Genomic DNA, 23586 nt, shown 5'->3' with positions numbered 1-23586 from the left:
TGCCCCGATTGCGGGCAGTAGTCGGCTTCCTGCCCGCTCCTGCCAAGCCTGCCCCAATGAGGTAAAAATTCTGCAGTCAGCTGTCTTTGAGAATTCATTGAAATTATTCCAACCTGATGACACAATAATATATTAACTAGCAAAGGGGCCAGGAAAGGACATAGGTCCATCAGCACTTCAATGGAAATAGGGTTGAGAGAGCAGGAAGTGGGTCTGATAGACAAAATGAGCTCGGGAGATAGACGAGAATCTCGGAAGATGGGAGTTTAGTGCCATGGCAAGGGGGAACGTTTGGGGGATTTGTCTTGTTTAGTAATTCTAAAATTCCCAAAATGCTTAAACTATTAGGTTTCCAAAAAAAGTTACTCAGAATCTCACCGGCTACACAATTCTAAAGCAACTACCTATCTGCAAGAAACTAATGACACCCTGAAATTATTTTAAGGCTTTCTTTCCTTTTGAGGCTTTAATAGGTTTGAAAATACAGCTGGAGTGCAGGAAGCTTTTCTCATTCCTTGCCCATGAAGATAGTTGCAAGGTCATTCCACTTAATGATTCGAAAATAAACTGGACAATCAACTGACAACAGGTTCATAAGTGACCAATATTCCTCCAGCACTGCAAGTGCTTTTTAAATAGCTTACTACTTTCCCTACGCAGTAACATCTTACTGTGACCTCTTCCTTTTTTATGAGGTTGTTAATAGAACTCCTAATACAATATAAACATGTGCTGCTGTTTAGAACATTCTGAAAGGTCACATCAACTGCTGCAGTACCTTATGAGGCTCTCCATTAATTTTAATTAAAATGCTGCACAATTCCTCGGTGAGTTATTGTTATGGGTGAACACCGGCCTCGATGTTTAAAAATTACAGCACGATTACCTCAATCCTTTCAGAGCACTTCATACATCCTTCAATAATCTTACCAAGTAGTTTGATTGATAAACATTACTAAAACAATCAATGTCACCTGAACTGTGATAGTCGATAACATCAATGCACGAAAATCTTTAAAACATAATACAGGAAAAAAGAATAAAGTTGATGAGCAATCAAGTATGTGTGAGAGAACCTCAAGCGGTTAAATGATTTTTTTTCTCTAAAAGAGTGTGTATATCAAAAGACTATTGTTTGCTTGAGAAATCCAGGTGAAAGGTTAAGGACACAATCTCCATTGACCAAGAATAGGAGAGGTGATGATACAAATCAAAGAGTAGTGATTAGGCAACTCTAAGATTTGGATTTAAATATTTGCAAGAAAGAAGAAAAGACTCGGGGAGATGTAAGTGGTGTTGAAGCCGACGAAGAGACAGAATTAGACGACAATGGTTTGATGGCTACTGATTTTTAAAAATTCTTTCATGGGATGTGGGTGTCACTGGCAAGGCCAGCAGTTGTTGCCCATACCGAATTGCACTTGAAATGATTGGCTTGCTAGGCCATTTCAGAGGGCAGTTAAGAGTTGACCACATTGCTATGGGTCCAGAATCACATAAGGATGGCAAATGTCCTTCCCTAAAGGACATTAGTGAACCTGACTGGCTTCTACGACAATGATTTCATGGTCACCATCTCTGAGATTAGCATTCAATTCCACATTTATTAATTGAATTCCAAACTCCATCAGCTGCCATCATGGAACTTGAACCCATGTCCCCAGAGAATTAGCCTGACCTTTGGGACTTACTAGTTCAGTGTCATTACCACAACACCACCATCTCCCCATCTTGGCTAGCTGCTAAGTCTATTTTATTTACATCTACCATGCAGTTGTCGTGATCTAGACATCACCCTCTGGATATTGTCATAACTCTTGAAAGTGTCATGTTTTGTTACAAATGCAAAGTCATTTTTTTATGTTTTTGGTTATCATGTTTGCTTTGTCCAGCGAATGCTAGCTGCCCCCTTGATATTAACACATTAGTTGATGTTTGAAACGATATGGACAGAGAGAGACTGATTAACTGAACAAACACTGATGGTTTATTGGAACTAAGAACAGAGCACTAATTCCATGTATGCTTCTTCAATTGCCTCCAGCTCTAGACACAGTTACCAAAGTAACCCGCGCTGTGTAGCAATTGGTCAATGCAGTCACATGGTCAATTTAACTACATTCTCTTAAAGGTACATAGCGCTCCACTTTACCACAGGTTTTTAAGAATGAAAGCCAATTATTGGCTCTGAGTCTGAAGCTTACAAGCCAATACAATTTCTCAGTTTTCAACCAGCTATAATTACTTAAAAGAAAAATAGAAAATGCCAGAAATGCTCAGCAAGTCAGATGGCGAGAGAGAATCAGAGTTAACGGGTGGGATCATCCCAGATTTGCACTAAGTGCTGTAGCGGGTGGGTACCTGCCAGCCGCAATGGGGGGGGGGTGGTGGTTTTCACACCGTTTCGTCCCAAACCTGCCACATTATTTATGCACTCCCGTGAATCGCTGTTTCCAAGGCAAGAGGGCTCTCATGCGCCTGCCCGCCATCACCCCACCGCTGCATCACACTGGACGCCATATTTAAAGTGGAGCCACATGCACACATCTCAGTGCTTCCAGACCACCAGTGCTGCATGGAAGACATGGCCCTGAGACTGAAGAAGAACAGTGCAGCCCCCAGGTTCAGCGACCCATCCCTCGAGTGCATTTTGGGTGCCGTGGAGGCTCACCAGGATGTCCTCTACCCTGGCTCTGGTCGCAGGATGGGACAGCAACAGCACTAACCCGGCTTGGGAGGTAGTGGCAGCGGTGGTCAGGGCCAACACCCTGCAAAAGAGGACAGCCACCCAGTGCCGCAAGAGGATGAATGATCTCCTCCGTTCAGCCAGGGTAGGTCATTACTCTCAACTCACACACTCACAAACCCAGCACATGGTGACATCCACAGGGCCCTCACTCACTGCTGGTTTAAGGGACATCACCATTCACTCTCTCACCCTCATTGTCCTCATCTTGTCCATGGGACCACTCACCACCCGCACAGGCCAGACACAGTTATCATCTGGCCTGGCAGGCATCCTGCTTACACTTTCTCCTTCTCTATCCATGCAGGACAAGCTGTCAGACAAGAATGCCCAAAATCAAGGTCCTCATGGACTTTGAAAACAGAACCATCCAGCTGGCCGGCGATGTCAGGGACTGGCCCTGTGCTGATAGTGAGGGTTGGTGCTGCTCTACCAAGTGAGGATCCAGCAGTGCAACATCCATCAGACAACCATGCTGTGAGTGATGGGTCCTCTGTCCACGCACTAATTATCTCTCCTCGCTTTCGCAGGCACATCTGGAAAGCAGGAAATGGAGCCCATGACCTGGGACCTCCAATCAAACTCCAAAGAAACCTTGGAAGAGGAATCTGAAGGTACCCTCTCTGAAGTCCCGTCACAACACTCACCCACACCCTCCACCAGCGCAGAGACAAACACCTCGGTGGGACCTAGCTTTAGAATAGCCTCGGGATCATAATCTGGTGAACACATCGCACTGTCTGATCCACAGCAGGTGGAGGCAGGGACTTCCCAGGTCCCCGGCACTCGGAGGACTGCTGGAGGCCAGAATGTTGCTGAGTCCGAGTCAGATGAGGAGCCTTTGGACTCAGCTATGTCACAGTTGCTGAATCTGCAAAGGCAAGCTCAGGAACATCAGGAAGGGATGTCCACTGCACTCCTCAGATTGCAAGGCATGATGGAGGAGCCCATCTGCCTTCAGTCTGAGGTGATAGCGCCGACATGCCAACGCATCGAGGTCAACACTGGTAGGATGACGGCCGCCTTGGAGACCTTGGTCCAGGATGTCGCTCCTGCTCTGCTGTGCGGGCTTAACTCCATCCCTTAGTCAGCTTCCAACAGTGTGTACATGAGAGGGCTGCTGGGTAGCTCGATCTCACTCCAGCTACCTCTGCTCCATAAAGAGTCAGCCTGGGGCCCCCCGGGCACCCATAGGGAGGAGGATCAGCAGGTGCACACTCCGGGTCCATCTTTCCAGGTGAGTGCGAGAGTGTCCGGCCAATCTGACTCCCCTCTTCCTGTGACCCCAACAGCTCCAGCTCCACAGGCCGGGGAGGGTGCCACTGCCACACATCAGGGCCCCGAAAGCAGGCCAGGGACCTCCAAGTCTCAGCCCTCCAGAGGACACTCATCAAGTTCATCACAGACAGGGCGTGGGATGTCCGGGGAGCACCAAGATGTAGCGGCAAGGTTAGGAAATTTAGGTAAAAGTAGTTGCACACACAGGTGTTAATCACTTGTACACACTGTTCACTATTGTCAATAAACTCCCAAGAATGTCTCCCTGCCTGAAGCTCCTTGTTCTGATGAGCAGTGTTCATGTCACTCAGATGTGAACCCTTTCTGCACAAGATAAAGGCAGGTGTCTCAGCCCAGGGCCTCTTTCCTATGCTCTGTGCAGCCTTCAGACCACAGTGATGGTCCAGCCTCACACTCCCTGGACACATTACTGATGCCTGCACCTCGGTGGTGCTGGTCATTGCTGCCAGAATGTAGTGGTTAGGTGTCACAGAGTTCCCTCATTCTCTCTGTGTGCTCTCAGCATCTTTATGGTGAGACTTCGCCCCCATCTCTTCAGCATTTGCAACCAGCTCCTGAAGGGCTCAGGTGCTGAAGGCAGACGCAGCATCAGGTGCTTCTAAAGTTTCATGGCTGCGTCTTTATGATATGACCCTGATCACAGAGCGCAAGCAAGATGCCCTCAGCCAGACAGGAGTCAGACATTCTCAGAGGCTATGTGAAGATCTATGGAGTGTCCTCACTGCAAGTTGTCATCATTCTCCTGCAATCGAGCGACTATTAGGGCCTCCACTGTGTCTCCATGACAGGAACATTATCACAGAGGGTATTGGCGCTGCCATTAGCCAGACTGGAGTCAAATGTTTAGAGATATGATGTGAGGATCTATGGGGTCACCTCACTGCATGTCATCATCATCACCCTCCACAAATCTAGCCGCTATCAGGGCCTCCCGAGCTCACCTGCCTCGTCCAGCCAGTGCGAGGCCCTCATCCCCATCATCGTCACCTCCAAGGGCCTCCTCACCCTCATCCCCATCGTTGGAGGAAAGCTCCTCCTTCTCCTCAGCCAGCTCGTCTTCCCATTGCATCGCCGGGTTGTAAAGGACGCAGCAGATGATGATGATGTGTGACACCATCTGTGGACTGTATTGCTGAGCTCCACCAGTCCTGTCCAGGCACTGGAACCTCATCTTCAGTATCCCGATGGTCTGCTCCACCAAGTTGTGAGCTGCTGTCTGAGCCTCATTATAGTGTCGCTCTGCTGCAGTCTGAGGCCACTGCACAGGTGTCATCAGCCACGGCCTCTGTGGGTAGCTCTTGTCCCCGAGGAGACAACCCTGTAGCTTCTGTGGACCCTGGAAGACTCCAGGGATCTGTGACCGACTGAGAATGTAGGTGTCGTGCACACTCCCTGGAAACCGTGCGCATACCTGCAGGATGCACTTCTGGTGGTCGCCCACCAGCTGCACATTCAGCGAATGGAAGCCCTTGCGGTTGATGTAATCCATCGTGTGTTGCAGTGGAGATCTGAACGCCACATGAGTGCAGCCGATCGCACCCTGCACCTGTGGGAAGCCCGAGATCTGGACGAATCCAATCGCTTTTGCATCCTGGCTGTCCTGGTCCCGGGTGAAATACACAAAGTTGTGTGGCCCTCGCAAAGGTGGCATCTGTGACCTCATAGATGCATTTGTGGGTGGAGGCTTGTGAGATCCCACTGAGGTTACCTGCGGAGCCCTGAAAGGAGAAACTGGCGTAGAAATTGAGCGCTGTGATCATTTTCACGACCACTGGCAGTGGATGCCCTTCAATGTTTCTATAGATATAGCTCTTGGGGCGAAAGGGATCAAAGGGCATGGGGAGAAAGCGGAAGCAGGCTAATGAGTTGGATGATCAGCCATGACCATAATGAATGGTGGAGCAGGCTCGAAGGGCTGAATGGCCTCCTCCTGCTCCTAGTTTCTATGTTTCTATGTCCCCGTGGTGTGAAATCCTGCAACAGCTGACAGATGTGACCGACCAGTTCCCTAGACATGCACAGCCTTCGGCAAGACTGGTTCTCAGTCATCTGCAGGAATGAAAGGTGGTGTTGACAGACCCTGAGTGCCGCTAGGCACCAGCCTGCCTGTGGCTCTTGGGCAGCACGTGTGGGAGCCCCAGCCACCCCTTCTTCCTGAGGCTGCTGCTCCTCTCTCTGCACAGCCAGGAGCCTCAGTCGCTCTCTCCTCCGTTATCTTCGCTCTCTGTAGACCATCAGGCACACAGCTCATTCACCAGGCTCCATGTTCCTGATGTACTCCTCCTGCAGGATGAAAGAGAGAGACACGCGATTAGCATGGGTGTACTAAGAACCTGAGGTAAAAGCAAGATACTGCAGATGTTGGAAATCTGAAACAAAAACAGAAAATGCTGGAAAAATTCAGCAGGTCTGACAGCTTCTGTGGAGAGAAAAACAGAGTTAACGTTTTGGGTCCATGACCCTTCTTCAGAGCTGAAGAGAAGTAGAAATGTGATGAAATTTATACTATTTAAGGGGCGGGGGGGGGGGGGGGTGGGTGGGGTGGGGGGGGGGGGGGGGGTGTGGAGGGGAGGGGGGGGTGTGAGGCAGGTGGAGCTGGATAGAAGGCCAGCGATAGCTGGGGACAAAGGAGGGATTGACCAAGATGTCATGAACTAAAGGACAAAGGGAGTGTTACTGGCAGTGGTTAGTGCTAAAAAAGGTGCTGATAGTGGTATAACGGTAAGAAAGCAGAATGTGATAAAAGCTGAACAAGGGTGGCATTGTGTGAAAGAACATCATGGAACAAGTAACAGATGACACTGTCAGGGATGGGGTTGGGGGAGGTGCTGGTGGTGGGAAGAAAAGGATAGAAAATGGGATAGAAGTGGGGGAAACAAAAAAGGGATAAAACCACGGATAAATTAATAAAAATAAAAGTAAGCAGATAAAAAATAAAAATGAATGTAGAAGAAAGGGAGATTAAAAAAGGGAGTGAGGATGGAGGAGAGAGTTCATGGTCTGAAGTTGTTGAACTCAATGTTAAGTCCAGAAGGCTGTAAAGTGCCTAATCGGAAGACGAGGTGCTGTTCCTCCAGTTTGCGTTGAGCTTCACTGGAACAATGCAGCAGGCTAAGGACGGACATGTGGGCATGAGAGCAGGATGGTTTGTTGAAATGGCAAGCGACAGGGGGGTCTGGGTCATGCTTGCGGACAGACTGAAGGTGTTCTGCAAAGCGGTCACCCAGTCTGCATTTGGTCTCTCCAATGTTGAGTATACCTCATTGGGAGCAGCGGATGCAGTAGACTAAATTAAAGGAGGTCCAAGTGAAGCGCTGCTTCAACTGAAAGGAGTGTTTGGGCCTTTGGATGGTGAGGAGGGAGGAGGTAAAGGGGCAGGTGTTGCACCTTCTGCGATTGCATGGGAAGGTGCCATGGGAAGGGAGTGAGGTGTTGGAGGTAATGGAGGAGTGGACAAGCGTGTCCGGGAGGGAACGGTTCCTACAGAATGCAAAAGGTGAGGAGGACAAGGGGGACCCTATCATGGTTCCTCCAAATAAAAGGTGTGGCTGTGGGTACCCGCATGGCCCCAGTTGTGCCTGTCTTTTTGTGGGGTATTTGGAACATTCCTTGTTCCAGTCCTATTCAGGCACCCCCCCACAACTCTTTCTCTGGTATATCGATGAGTGTATCGGTGCCGCTTCATGCTCTCGTCTGGACCTGGAAAAATTTATCGATTTTGCTTCCAATTTCCACCCCTCTCTCACGTTCACATGGTCCATCTCTGATACTTCCCTTCCCTTCCTTGACCTCTCTGTCTCCATTTCTGATGATAGACAGTCTACAAATATTTATTACAAGCCTACTGACTCCCACAGCTATCTCGACTACAGCTTCTCATACCCTGCTTCCTGTAAGGACTTCATCCCATTCTTTCAGTTCTTTCACCTCCACTGCATCTGTTATGATTGATGCCACTTTCCAAAACGGCGCCTCTGTCCTCCTCCTTCCTCGACCGAGGTTTCCCACCCATGGTGATTGACAGGGCCCTCAACCATGTCCGACCCATCTCCCACGCATCCGCCTTCACACCTTCCTCTCCCTCCCAGAAACATGATAGGGTCCCCCTTCTCCTCACTTTTCACCCCACCAGCCTCCGCATTCAAAGGATCATCCTCCGCCATTTCCGCCAACTCCAGCATGATGCCACCACCAAACACATCTTCCCTTCACCACCCCCCCCCCCCACCGGCAGCATTCTGTATGGATCGTTCCCTCCGGGACACCCTGGTCCACTCCTCCATCACCCCCTACACTTCATCCTCTTCCCACAGCACCTTCCCATGCAACCGCAGAAGGTGCAACACCTGCCCCTTTACTTCCCCTCTCCTCACCGTCCAAGGGCCCAAACACTCCTTTCAGGTGAAGCAGCATTTTACTTGCACTTCCCTCAATTTAGTCTACTGCATTTGTTGCTCCCAATGTGGTTTCCTCTACATTGGAGAGACCAAACACAGACTGGGTGACCGCTTTGCGGAACATCTCCTGTCTGTCTGCAAGCATGACCCAGACCTCCCTGTTGCTTGCCATTTCAACACACCATCCTGCTCTCATGCCCACATGTCCGTCCTTGGCCTGCTGCATTGTTCCAGTGAAGCTCAACGCAAACTGGAGGAACAGCACCTCATATTCCGATTAGGCACTTTATAGCCTTCCGGACTTAAAATTGAGTTCAACAACTTCAGACCATGAACTCTCTCCTCCACCTTCACCACCTTTTTTTAATCCCCTTTTTTCTACTTTCATTTTTATTTTTTATCCACTTATTTTTATTTTTATTCATTTATCTATGGTTTTATCCCTTTTTTTTATCCCCCCGTCTATCCCATTTTCTATCCTTTTTTTCCCACCACCGGCCCCTCCCCCAACCCCATCCCTGACAGTGTCATCTGTTACTTGTTCCATGATGTTCTTTCACACAATGCCACCCTTGATCTGCTATTATCACATTCTGCTTTCTTACCTTTATGCCACTATCAGCACCTTTTTTAGCACTAACCACTACCAGTAACACGCCCCTTGTCCTTTAGTTCATGACATCTTACATTCATTTCTTCCTTTGTCCCCACCTATCACTGGCCTTCTATCCAGCTCCACCTGCCTCACCCCTTTTAAACAGTATAAATTTCCTCACATTTCTGCTTCTCTTCGGCTCCGAAGAAGAGTCATACGGACTCGAAACATTAACTCTGTTTTTCTCTCCACAGATGCTGTTCGACCTGCTGAGGTTTTCCAGCATTTTCTGATTTTGTATGAAGAACCTGTCTTGCTTAAGTGTGACGGCCCCTTAACGCTTCCCAGAGAGTGCTGGCCCCCACTTGGATGGCCAGAGGTTAGTGCGCTGCATGGCTGCCCTGTTAGCTTGAACCATGGGGGAGACTGGTCCAAACAGGGATGATGAGATTGCAAGGGGCTGTGAGCACCTCCAGCAGTGACTGCTCCATGGCCAGAATTAGCCAGGAGATTGTACAACGTGTGCAGTCCAACTGCTCTGCAGTCCACTAAAATGCTCATGAATTTGCAGTCTCTGCGCGGGTGGCGGGGAGGGGTTGGGGGAGGGGGGGGGTGGGCAATGCATGGTGGGGGGAATGGTGAAGCTCTGAAGCACTTGGTGGCACTTTGATGCCTCCGCATTGCTTGAGAGGGCAGATAAGCTAGGAGCCCGACGCCAATCGTATCAATGCAGCTGTACCTGAACTGTCTCAGTTGTAGAGGAATGGTCACTTTGTACAGGTTTCCCTAATGCGAGGCTGCTTCCCTCGCTCACCCTACCCCAACCCCAAATACTTGCCCGCTATATTCAATGGCAGGGCTGCCCTGGCACAGTCCCCCTCAATGGCAGGGCTGCCCTTGCACCACCACCCCTCCCGAACCAACCCCCCCCCCCCCCCCCCACCCCCGCCACCGCCACCAGTCACCTCAACAGCAGGGCTGCCTTTAACCCCGAGCCTCAATGCCTCTGAAGCTTGAAGTCCAACAGGCCACCCTGGTGGGTGCTGCACAGCGTTACCAAGCACTCACCTCCGAGCTCCCCTCAAAGTGCAGGCCGCCACTTGCGCACGTTTTATGTGCTGTTGTGAAACACGTTGGCGTGCTTTCCCGCTGATGTGGATGGACGACCCAGTGGGAGGGGATGATTCCAGCGGGCTGGCCTGATAATGATATGCTGATGTATTACAATGAGGTTCCTGAGGTCCGATGGTGGGAAACGCAGCCCGTTGTTGACGGGGCTGAGCAGACGATCGCGAACCGGTTTCCTGCTGTTGTAAAACCGATTGCACCGTATTGTCCTCTCACACCACCGTTCACGCCAGACGCCAGCGGGCACGGAAAATTCCGCCCAATGTTTCAGACCTGTGATCTTCCATCAGAACTGTTCAATTACTTGGGTTTGTCTATTCAGCACGATGGCCTTAAATGTACAGGTCTAGTCAACAGCTAAACAGCATAACCATTGAACATAAAACACAGGTGACAAGAAAGGCGGTTCCAACAACAGCATCTTGTCCCAAGCCAACTTGCCCAGCTTTGAGGCGCTAATCATTCAAAACCAGCTCCGTTGGGTGCGACATCAGAATCCTCAAGTGACTACTACTCTATTCGAAACTTGGTCATAGCAGGAGACTCCCAGGAGGACAGAAGAAACACTTTAGGAATTTCCTCAAAGCATCCCTGCATTGGTCACACATCCCTGCCAACTCATGGGAGTCCCTGGCTCGTGACCGACCAAAATGGAGAAGCCCCATCCAAGAAGGTGCTGAACACGCAGAAAGATTTTATCAGGGACATGCGGAGGTGAAGATGAGGCATTGGGGGGGAGTGCACAAACCTCGAAACCCTTAAAGCTCCAACTGCCCTGCATGGGGCAGGGAGTATAGGTCACCCATTGGATTTATCAGTCTTCTCAGAACCCATCGAACCCGAGTGCTCGATCCTGAGGGACTGCAGAAGAAGTACACCGATCCAGACTTCTACTTTTCTCTGACCTGCACAGCTTTTGAATGACATGCTGCTGTTGCCCCACAACACATAGACTAAATAAGGTGAATAAAAGTACAGGTTACACAGGCATGAGTGCTAATCTTCTCCCTTTGGTGGGTGCAAGTCGTACCAGTGTCAAAAGGTGAAAATTGGACCCATTCTGTATCAGGTAGTTTTCCAGTTCAGACCAGAAAGGTGAAAGATCATGACTATTTCAGCTTAGTGTAATGCAAAGCTATCAGTAGACCACAAATCCCAGTGGGTGCATGACAGTCAATAGCCTTAGCTTTTCACAAAGACTGAATGCTGCTTTTAGATCGCAATCTGATTAATCCCAATAATCTCTTGACGCTGTCACTATCAACAGGGAATGGTCAATGCCTGCTCAGCCCTTCAAGCTCCCACATCTCCAGGGTATTTTGATTCCCACGGCCAGTCTCATATTTCAAAGATTATCCCTCAGGATCTCTGGGGCTCAAGGATTGCTTTACATTTTGTCGTAATGTTACTGAGATGTTGGGAGCAGCTTTACAACTATAATATTACATAAGAATCACAAAAAAACTTTGCTTCTGTTCTTCCCTATTTGGTTTTCAAGCTGTAATCTCTTAGCTTCTGCATGTCCTTATTCTTACTTACTCTTACATGCTAGTCTCAGCCTTGGTGAACTTTAGAAGTTGCAAGGTAGCAACTTGTTCATCCATTCCAATTAGCGGTGTAAAAAGCTTATTGGGATCCTAGCCAAATCCACAATTTATCTCTTGGGCTTTTAAAATCATAAAGATCATTTAGCATGCTGCCAGTTAAGGGTTAAATAGTAGCTAAAATTGGAGATTATGTTATGTTTGATCCTAATTATCAAAGTGTTTTCGCTGCAGTGTTTTAATGTTTGATGGTTACCTCAGGAGATGTGTAGTAGCTGCCTGGACTATTGATTGTATGACTGACGTCATGGTGATGCTTTTTTCCTGGAGGCCTAAACATACTCTAGATTGATATTAGATGTTAGAAATGGCTAGCTGTAATACGGGACACCACTGGATGAAAGATGTGATCAACCAGACCAGTTACGTCTTCATTCTGTGCTTTTTTGTGTATTTGTACCAATTCTTGAATTCATTAAATTTATTAGTTAACGTTGGCATCAAAAGAGAACGCAGTTTAAATGCAGTGAGATTTTCCCAATTTATGAGCAATCCCTGAATCCTGATAAAAAAAGTAAGTTGCTGGAGAGAAAAGGAGGTTTTGTTTGCAATATTGTCTTATGAATCTTTCTACAGAAAAACTGTTCGTTTACACTTGTTCACCAGAATAACTCAAAAGGACAATTAATCCCTTGTGGACATTTTAAATGACATTTTGTGATTTATCATTGTACTATAATAGGATTGCCCGAGGCTATTTCTGAGATTGCTTAATGTTCTGTAAATTATAAATAAATGTTAGTTAATTAAGTCAGTAAAAACTTTCATCTGTGGTTTCATATTCTGCTATGCTAAATTGAATTCAAGTGCAGTATGAATCTATATGATGTCCAGTCTGCAACTTACTCCTTTTGGGGGAATTTGTTAGCCTTGGTCATGCACACTTTGCAATGCCAGACAACATACAGGTGCTGGAGGGTATAAGGTCCGTTAATGACGAGAACTGTGAAACTTTGCAACTGTCAATTAGCCCCTAGCATTGTTGATTATTAGATAATCAGGGAAATTGACCAATGCTGGTTCTAAGTAGCAGTTCTCCTGATTGGAAAGTGAACCAGTTTGGTGTGCCCATTTATTCACTATGAAGAACAGTGTTTCACTGTTCTCTAGCCTCCATGCCTCGTGGTGGAAGATGGAAGTAACCGATTAGGAAAGTAGAAAGTAACTGATAGAATTCTGTCAATGTAATCCAACATGCATTAAAATGGATATCAGCAGATGGTCTGTAGTAAAATGATCAAAACTGACCTCTCTCTCCTTGGGGAGTATTCAGTCCAAAGTTACTTCAAAGCTACTTGACTACAAATCCTGTCTGGTGGAGCCAGTCCTTACTTGGAAATTTGGGCAACTCAGTCACCATCTGTGCCACTGTCCCATTGAAATGACCATCCAGTGGGAATGATTCATAGTTAATATGCCAGGATTGTCAGAAGATGCAACAACAGTGGGAAATGACAAGTTGGCTCCAAGTCTCTGAATGTTTAATATTTACCATTCACACACATTAAAAAAAAACCTGACAGTTATCTTATTTGTTCAATGTGCATTTTGGGTGGTAGAAATCAGATTAGATCCCTTCTAACAGCTTAAACAGGTAGTTAAAGAAAAGCTTCCCATTTAAATGCAAAATATCCCTCAATTATTTGATATATATTGTTCAAACTAAATTATAATGGGTAAATTTGAACTATCCATTCAGCTTCAATCTTTAGATGTACTATTGGCTTAAACTGTTACAAGGATTTACAGCTCTCCTGGCTGTAGATTTCACTTGTCGTTTTAGCATCACGTGTTTTCTCCCCCTTTGGAAATCCCAATCTAGGACAGACACCGATGGAAAATGTTACTTTTGACACTTCATTTATCAAACTCTTTAGTGTCGGCTAACCCTGAAGTGCTGAATTTGAATTCTAGCCTTCATTGACATTCAAAGAAGTGAAATTTCAAAAAAGACAAACATCCTGCTGGCTGGTCCAGGCGTTCCCAGAGATATCCGTGTTGCAGGCTGACCTACTCTCTCCGTTAAAGGTGGAGAGCAAAAAAAAAAAATAGTGTTGTGAAAGAAATGCTGTTGACTGGAACTTAGACAAAAAAAAATACATTGACCTGAAAACATCAATAACAGGATTGAAAATGTGCAAATCGGGTTTTAAAAATGAAAAAAAAAATCACAAAGACTGCTTCGACACCAAATTTCTCAAATATTTGATCTGTTCCATTCTATTGCTTCTGCATAAGACGAATTTCCAAATTCACTCTTGACATCAGGAGAGGCCTTGTAAGTCTGGCACTTAATTTCCCACAGGGAGGAAAAGGAAACAAATGCAGATGACCCTGGCCTGCTCTTGTGTACCTCCTGGTGGCCATTTCATGAGAAGCACAGACTGTGGATGAGGTACAGGCTATCTGCCTGGCCTGTTGGTCCTGGAATAGTATCCTGTCATCTATATTCAGAATATTTCTTGGTCAGCAAATAAAAAGTTGTCGACTGTACGCTGACAGATATCTTATGGTTAATTATATTCTATCTGAGTTAAGCAAATCTCTTTATATATTTATGACAACTTGTCAGAACGCTTCAAAGTCAGTTATCTGATGTTTACTTTACACATTTTATGGACACTGCTTTCATTTTAGGTCACGCAGTTCAGCGGAGATTAGGTGTGATTTTAAATTTACAAGCGGGCATGCACTACGTGCTGGAGGCCTCATTAATGTTCGGTGCACTATGTCATAAGGAACTGCTTGCTGAACTCTCGCAGCTGCCAGAAGCGGCTTATCAGCAAAAGTATTTTCTTATCATCCCTCCTTAATAAGGCTGTGGTAGCGCAGCTTATTGCTGACCTAAAAGAATAAGCGTAAGGGAAGCATTAGCTGACTACGAAAGCAGGTTGTCATTTTCTGTCACCGCTTTGCCTGCAAAGAGAGAAAAAAGCTCCCTTCCTATCAGATGAACTGCAGCCTGGTTAAAAGGCTAGTAGGTCACAGCAGCGGCTGTGTATGGCCAATATGTCCTCTAAAAAGAAACAGGATATCTCAACAGTGAAGATAAGCTGGTGCATTATTATATCTATAAAGGAACACAAACTCCAATAAGTTGAACAAAAACAAGATTGGTATTTCTTTATTCCAGTTTCAGAATAGCAGGAAGGGTTATTTTTGAGAATTTTAATTCCCTTTTCCAATCAAATTTATATATTTTTTCTAATATTCAGCATTTAAATCATGTTTGGTCTATCACAGCAAAGTGTTAGACCATGTATCGAACTGACCTCTTCTCATACAGGCTTTCTTTTGAAACTGTAAATGCTAAGATTAAAACATATGCATCAGTTGGTTTTTGTAGATTCACAATGTCACACTAACAAATCAGTACTTTACATCAATAAAAAGTGAATATGCTGGAAACACTTGGACAGCATCATGTTGTGTGATATGACAACCATGCTAAATGGGATAGATTGCGAACAGATCTAGTAGCTAAAGGTTGGACAACCATGAGGGGCTGTGGGCCATCAGCAGCAGCAGAATTGTACACAACCACAATCTGTAACCTCATGGCCTGGTATATACCCACTCTACCATTTCCACAAAGCTAAGGAATCAACCCTGGTTCAATGAAGAGTGCGGGAGGGCATGCCAGGAGGAACTCCAGGCATATCTAAAAATGAGGTGTCAACCTGGTGAAGCTACAACACATGAGTAGTTGCGTGCCAAACAGCCTAAGCAGCAAGTGATAGACAGAGCTAAATGATTCTGCAATCAACGCATCTGGTCTAAGCTCTACAGTCCAGCCACATCCAGTCATGAATGGTGGTGGACAATTAAGCAACTCATGGAGGACGAGGCTCCATAAATATCCCCATTCTCAATGATGGGTCAGCCCAGCACATCAGTGCAAAAGATAAGGCTGAAGCATTTGCAACAATCTTCAGCCAGAAGTGTCGAGTGAATGGTTCATCTCAGCCACCTCCAGAGGTTCCCAGCATCAAAGATGCCTGGCTTCAGCCAACTCAATTCACCCCATGTGATATCAAGAAACGGTTGGAGGCACTGGATCTGCAAAGGCTATGGGCCCTGACAATATTCCGGCAAAACTACTGAAGATGTATGCTCCAGAACTTGCCACACCCCAAGCCAAGCTGTTCCAGCACACCTACAACATTGGCAGGTCAGAGTCTAGGAAGCCTGCAATGAGTAATTTACCTCCTGACTCCCCAAAGCCTGTCCACCATCTACAAGGCACAAGTCAGGAGTGTGATGGAATGCTCCCCACTTGCCTGGATGAGTGCAACTCCCACAACACTCAAGAAGCTTGACACCATTCAGGACAAAGCAGCCCACTTGATTGGCACCACATCCACAAACATTCACTCCCTCCGCCACCAATGCACAGTAGCAGCAGTGTGTAACATCTACAAAATGCACTGCAAGAATTCACCAAGGTTCCTTGGACAGCACCTTCCAAATCCACGACCACTACCATCTAGAAGGAGAAGGGCATCAGATAGATGGGAACACCACCAATGTTCCCCTCCAAGTCACTCACCATCCTGACTTGGAAATATATCACTGTATCTTCACTGCCACTGGGTCAAAATCCTGGAACTCCCTTCCTAACAGCGCTGTGGGTGTACCTACACCACATGGACTGCAGTGGTTCAAGAAGGCAGTTCATCACCATCTTCTTAAGGGCAACTAGGGATGGGCAATAAATGCTGGCCCAGCCAGCGAAGCCCACAATGAATAAAAACAAATCTACCCAGCTATGTGGAAAATTGCCCAGGTATGTCCTGTACACAAAAAGCAGGACAAATCCAACCCGGTCAATTACCACCCAATCAGTCTACTCTCAATCATCAGTAAAGCGATGGAAGGAGTCATCATCAGTGCTATCAAGTGGCACTTGCTTAGCAATAACCTGCTCACTGATGCTCAGTTTGGGTTCTGCTAGAGTCACTCAGCTCCTGACCACATTGCAGTCTTGGTTCAAACATGGACAAAAGAGCTGAACTCCAGAGGTGAGGTGAGAGTGACTGCCCTTGACATCAAGGCAGCATTAGATTGAGTGTGGCATCAGGGAGCCCCAGTAAAACTGGAGCCAATGGGAGTCAGGAGGAAACTTCTCTGCTGGTTGGAGTCATACCTAGCACAAAGGAAGATGGTTGTGGTTGCTGGAGATCAATCATATCAGTTCTAGGACATCACTGCAGGTGTTCCTCAGGGTAGTGTCCTAAGGCCAACCATCTTCAACTGTTTCATCAATGAACTTTCTCCCATCGTAAGATCAGAAGTGAGGATGTTCACTGATGATTACACAATGTTCAGCACCTTTCGTGACTCCTCAGATACTGAAGCAGTCCAAATCCAAATTCAGCAAGACCTGGACAATATCCAGGCTTGGGCTAACAAAAGGCAAGTAACATTCACACCACACATGTGCCAGGCAATGATCATCTCCAACCTGAGAGAGAATCTAACCATCACCCCCCCTTGACATTCAATGGCATTATCATCACTGAATCCCCCACTATCAACATCCGGGGGTTACCATTGACAAGAAGCTGAACTGGCCTAGCCATATAAATACTTTTGTCACAAGAGCAGGTCAGAGGCTAGGAATCCTGCGGCAAGTAACTCAGCTCCTGATTCCTCAAAGACTGTCCACAATCCACAAAGCACAAGTCAGGAGTGTGACAGAATACTCTCCACTTGCCTGAATGAGTACAGCTCCCACAACACTCAAGAAGCTTGACAAAGCAGCCCGCTCGATTAGCACCACATCCATAACCATTCACTCTCTTCACCAGCAACACACAGCAGCAGCAGTGTGTACAATCTACAAGATGCACTGCATGAACTCATGAAGGCTCCTTAGATAGCACCTTCTAAATGCACAACCTCTACCATCTAGAAGAACAAGGGCAGCAGACAGATGGGAACATCGCCACCTGGAAGTTCCCCTCCAAGCCACTCACCATCCTGACTTGGAAATATATCGCCATTCCTTCACTGTCACTGGGTCAACATCCTAGAATTCACTCCCTAACAGCACTGTGGGTGTACCTACACCACATGGACTGTAGTGGTTCAAGCAGGAAGCTCATCACCACCTTCTCAAGGGCAATTAGGGATGGCCTAGCCAGCGATGCCCACATCCCAAGAATGAATGAAATGAAATTGTTGAGAGAGAGAAACAAGAGTTAAAGTTTCATGTTGGTAACCCTTAATCAGAACTGGAGGATGTTAGAGAGTCACAGCTTCGAACCAACTACAGAGCTGGGGAAAGTGGTACAGATAGGATGGAGTGGGTGGTGATGGTGGGGGTGGGTTGTGGGATTGGGGTGGGATCTGAGGCGGAAAGAATTATGGGGAAGGTGTGTGATAGGGTGAAGGTTACAACAGGAATGAAGGTATAAGGTAAATGGAGGTGATAATGGAACTTCTAAAGTAACAAAAGATTTGTCCAGTGTAACTGTAAATTAATACAACAAAAGAGCAGAGTGCAAGTGGGGAAGCAGGGTGTTGGGGGTGGGGGAGGAATGCTGCCAGATTTGCTGAGTGTTTTCCAGCATTTTATGTTTTTATTTCAGATTTCCAGTATTTTGCTTTTGTTTCAGTATTTTCTGGCAGCTGCTCTTATGTTCAATTATTCATAATTTTTTTTTTGGAAGAGCGAGTTCCGACCTACATTTTGTAACTGTTCAGCTTATTCATATGTTCTAATTCAATAAAGGTAAATGTTACTGGAGAAAATTCTTATTGAATACTTTTCCTACATTACAACGGTGACTATACTTCAAACGTTCTTGATTGGCTGTAAAGATCTCCATGGTTGTGAAAACACTATTTAAATGCAATTTTTTTTTGAACAGAGTTACAGAATCAAAACCAACCATTGAGCCCATCAAGTCTATGTTAATGCCTAAGAACATAAGAAACAGCAACAGAAGGAGGCCATGCAGCCCATCAAGGCTGCTACACCATTCAATGAGATCATTGCTAATCTTTGACCTCAACTGGACATCTCCGCACGATCTTCATATCCCCTGGTTCCCCAGAGCTCAAAATTCTAACAACAACATAAGAAACTTCCTGTACATTATTCAGCTAGGTTAATGGCGCTGTTTGCTCTCCTCGCTCTTTAATTTTCAAGCAGTGTTCTAATGTCCTTTCAAAAGTAATTAAGGACTCTGCTACAATAGAGTTTGTGACAGAGATCCACATTCTAACCTCCCTCTCTGCAAAGAAGGTTTTTATTGCCCACCCTTTCCATTCTTTCTGTGGTTATCTTAAATTTGTGCCCTCTCTGTACGATCTGTTCACCCAGTGGAAATGATAAATCACTATTTACCACAACCTAAGATTTCTGAATAATAGGCCATTTCTCAACCTTCTCAGTTCCAGTTAAAGAAAAAAGTCTAGCTTCTCGAGTCTCTGTTCACTGTAATCCATCACTCCTAATAATATCCTGGTGAATCTATGCAGTGGCTTTTCATATATTATATATCCTTTGTGCTGGTGACTTAAACTACGCTCCATCAGCGGCCTTACTAAGGTCTTACACAAGTTCAACACTACCTTGTAGCAACTCACTGCACCAATATTACCATCGCCTCCATGCCTCATTACAACGTTAGGCTTCTGCATACTATAGGGGTGATGTCATTAGGAACTGACTGCAATCTTAACTGGTGACTTAGAATTATAGAATGGTTACAAAAGGAGGCTATTCGGCCTGTCACATCCATGCTAGTTCTCTGGCAGAGGAAATCAGCTAGTCTCATTTTCCCAGTCCTTTCCCACCCATCAGGTGCTTATCCAATTTCCTTTTGAGTGGGGAAACCTTTGTGGCTTCCCTGTCAAGTGACATTATCTGCATAAATAAAGAGGTACTCCACTCATTTCAGATACTCAAAAGAGATAGAAGAACATGGGAAGGGAGCTGGGCATTAGTGACTAAGTATCTCAGATGATTTTAAGTGCTTGCCAGTTTCTACTTTGAGGGCAAAGTTGAAATCACCCTTACAGTAGAGGAGATGGGCCAAAATAGGCCCAAGGAAATAAGCTTTTTACTTCCAAGAATGCTCCAGAAGGAGAGTTTAAGCTTCTCCTTCCCCAGGGTCCCCTCCCTACCTTTTATCCTTATCACAAGAGCTCTTTAAACCACCTCCCTATGACTTATCTGGGTGTCGCTGATCATTTCATCCAGCCCGGTGGGAAGATTCCTGTTACCCAACCTTCCACCGGACAGCTGCCACTTCCCATCAATTTCCAGGAGCTGACCAGGGACTTGCAAGTGCAGCCTAGGAGTTGAATCTCCTGGCCCTCAGGCTAGTGAGGTCCAAGGGCTTTGGTGCTTTTCTTGTTCCCAACCCACAATTCCCACTCCAAGTTGGGAGCCATTTGAAGTCAGGGCCATTTGTATAGTTAGAGGAAGCCTAAGGAAAGTCTGGCAGTGGGGGTTGGGTGGGGGGTATAAAATGGGGGTGGAGGCCAAATGTAATTAGTTATTTATCCTCTAGCCTTCAAATGGGAAAGATGGTTTTGCTTAGGGTCAAGGACAGCTTTTCTTAATGTTCAAAGCTACATTTTTCCACAGTTAAAGTCAATCTGATACATGACCCATCCACTAAATTTGTTTGTTTTTGAACACTATCAATCCCACTTAAATTAATCGTCTGCCACATAGTTTGGCCTCATGAGAAAAAGTTATAAAGTTTTAAGATGTATTCCATTCCAATTGCTAACATAGAGAACACAGAACAGATCTGTAGAACTCCACTAGTTACTCCCCCAATCTGCCATTTTTATATTTATTATCAATTTCCAGGTATTCGGCCTAATTAGCCTTTAATTCTATAAGCTTTAACACTTTTTGTAAGTCTCTTGTGGAATTTAATCAAATGATTTCTAATAATTCTACTGGAATATACTCAACATGCACTGAATAAAATAATGTGTCATGAATATCAACATTGCAGTAGCAAATTGCATTGCTAAATAGTATCTCTGTTGCCAACATAGCAATTAAAATACAACTAGTGGTCACTAAATAAATAAGTTTATAATAGGCTGAATTCAGTTCTCAGCTGTAGTGATTTTATGACACCAAAGCATCATCAGGTTTGCACATCGTTAATTTTGTTCCACAAACCATGTAGAAAATGAGGAGCCAATCTCATGTTATTCTGAAGTTGATACTAAAGAATGTTGACCAAGCTATGTACTTCTGAGTTCCAGTTCCACTCCAGAACTTCAGTGCAAAGATCAAGGCTAACACTCCAGCGCAGCACTGAGGGAGTTGGATGTGCTGTATCTTGGATGAGATGTTAAGCTGAGGCCTCATCTATCTGCTCTGGTGAATGTAAAAGGTCCCGTGGCACTATTTCGAAAAAGAGCAAGGAAGTTCTTCCTGGTGCTCTGACTGACATTTATTCTTAACCAACATTACCAAACCAATTATCACGTTATCACGTTGCTGTTAGTGGGAGTTTGCTGTGCACATATAGGCTGCTGCTGATTTTCATGCATTACAACAGTGACTACACTTCAAAAGTACTTGGCTGCAAAGAGTTTTGCAGCATCCAGTGGCCATGAAAAATGCCATATAAATGTAAGCCTTTCTTTTCTTTTCTGTGTGGACAGAAAAATGAAAACAGGACTTTCATCTATATAGCGCATTTCAGGATCTTGGGACATTCCAAAGCACTTTACAGCCAATAAGGTACTTCTGAAGTGAAGTCATTGTTGTAATGTAGGACTGGAGAAATTATGTGCATAAGAGAGCAAACTAAATAATTTCAAGGCCGTCTGAAATGAAAATGAGTGGAGATGTATAAATAAACTGCTAAATAATTTTGTGAGATTGTGTGATTCACTTTTTAAAGTTCTGCATTTGATATGGAGTAGCATTTACACAGAAAAATATTGAAACTTGGAAACAACGACTGTGGCTTGTATAATTTGTGAGCCATTCGTAAGTTCAATAATTACCTCTTGAATACATATAACAGCAGCCTTGTACTCCACTAGAACTGAGTTGTACAGTTGAGCAATGTTTGATTAAACAGATAATAACGGGTTACCTGTAATCTGTAAAGAAAAGAAAAACATGGATGTGAACAGCTTGAAACATGAATTTTAGCTGATGGCTCCCATAAGGTTTTAAATAAGATTATGGCACAACCTTGATAATATGAGCCTTGGATATCAACAATCATTTTCAACTCTCCTGAGGTTCTTTCTGCTAATGGGATTAATCTTTATTTGTTTATTCAGAATTCAAAGAGTCACGGGCAATGTCAGCAATCTGATTATAACTGGGAAGAGACTCTTTGTCTAAGGGCAATGTGAATTACCCGCATAAAAGCGAGACTGTCTATTTTTGACCTGCCTGGTGGCCTAGTTATGCCACAATGCATAGCTGATGATTCCTTACCCTGGAGTCTCTCCATAAGCACACAAGCAATTTAACAAATGAAGCTGTGCAGCAGAGATGGGAATCTATAAAGGCTTTTACACTAATACTAGGTGGAAGCTATGAAGACTGTGAAAAGTGCTTTTTTGGTGTCTAATGATGAATAACCTTGAATTGCTGTTCATTTCATTTTGCTTTGGGCAAATGTGGTGTGCAGAATTTATCCCTCTACTTGTGAAATGCTGAGCATTTTCATAAGACAGTATCGGTTAGTAAAACAACTAAATTACTTATGAGTAGCACCACACTTTACACACACTAAAGGCTCAGTAACCTTAGCGTTCCGATTTATCTAGTATTTTTAACAAATGTACTTTTCAGAATGAGGGATGGAAATTTTTAACAAATAGCACATTTTTTTATTTTATTAAATAATGACTTACTGACAATTCAGCTTTGATGTGGAATAGCTGAGCAACAATAGAATTAGCATGCCCTAATCAATAAAAATCGCACAACACTAAAAGGACTTTATTTATAAAATGAAATGGTTCAATAGATATATTATGACAAAATTCTCTGCAAAGTGCTGTGAACAATGCTTTGCTGCATTATGTGAAAACTGGGTGTACTATTTTATCTAGACAGCTTTTCTTCTTGCGTTTTTTGGATAAAATATTAAATTGTTGCCTCGGCTGTTTCCTCAAGGTGATTCAAAAAGATTCCATGGCACTATTTTGAAGAGGAGCAGGGGAGTTATTCCCGTTGTTCTGGCCAATGTTTATCCTTTAATGAACAGTACTAAGCAAATAGATTATCTGTTCGTTATCACATTGCTGTTTGTGGGATCTATCTGTGCAAAACTTGGCTGCCGCACTTCCTACATTACAACAGTGACTAACATGTCAAAAGTACTTCAGTATCTAAGTGGCTAGTTACCTCAGTTGGCTAAGAGTGTGCTCCAGAATAATTCTAACAGCATACATTCAATTCCTGTACTGGTTGAGGTATTTCCTGGGGCCTACCTCCTTGTCTTCTCCTTTAGTGGTATAGCAACATTCACCAACTGCAGTTAAGGGTGAAAGCAGAGAAACACCCTGGTCATATCATTCACTGCAGCTGCCAAGCTATCCAGGCATGTTGGATCCTCTATACGTCTGGTATCATGAGAAAGTGAGGCCAGCAGTATGCACCCTTCCTCCAATGTAATTAAATTCCTTTAGTGTAAGATTAGATATAAAAAGTATGACCTTTGAAATCACTTTACTTGAACAATAAGGAGTCTGCCACTGTTTCAGTAACTATAAAGTGCTTTGGGACATCCTGAGGTTGTGAAAGGTGCTATATAAATTAAAGTCTTTCTTTCTGGTAATGTGGTCTAGGCAGGGTGATATACC

The sequence above is a fragment of the Carcharodon carcharias genome, chromosome 14 (genome assembly GCF_017639515.1).
Source record: "Carcharodon carcharias isolate sCarCar2 chromosome 14, sCarCar2.pri, whole genome shotgun sequence".
Classification (NCBI taxonomy): domain Eukaryota; kingdom Metazoa; phylum Chordata; class Chondrichthyes; order Lamniformes; family Lamnidae; genus Carcharodon; species Carcharodon carcharias.
Note: the sequence above shows the minus strand (reverse complement) of the source record.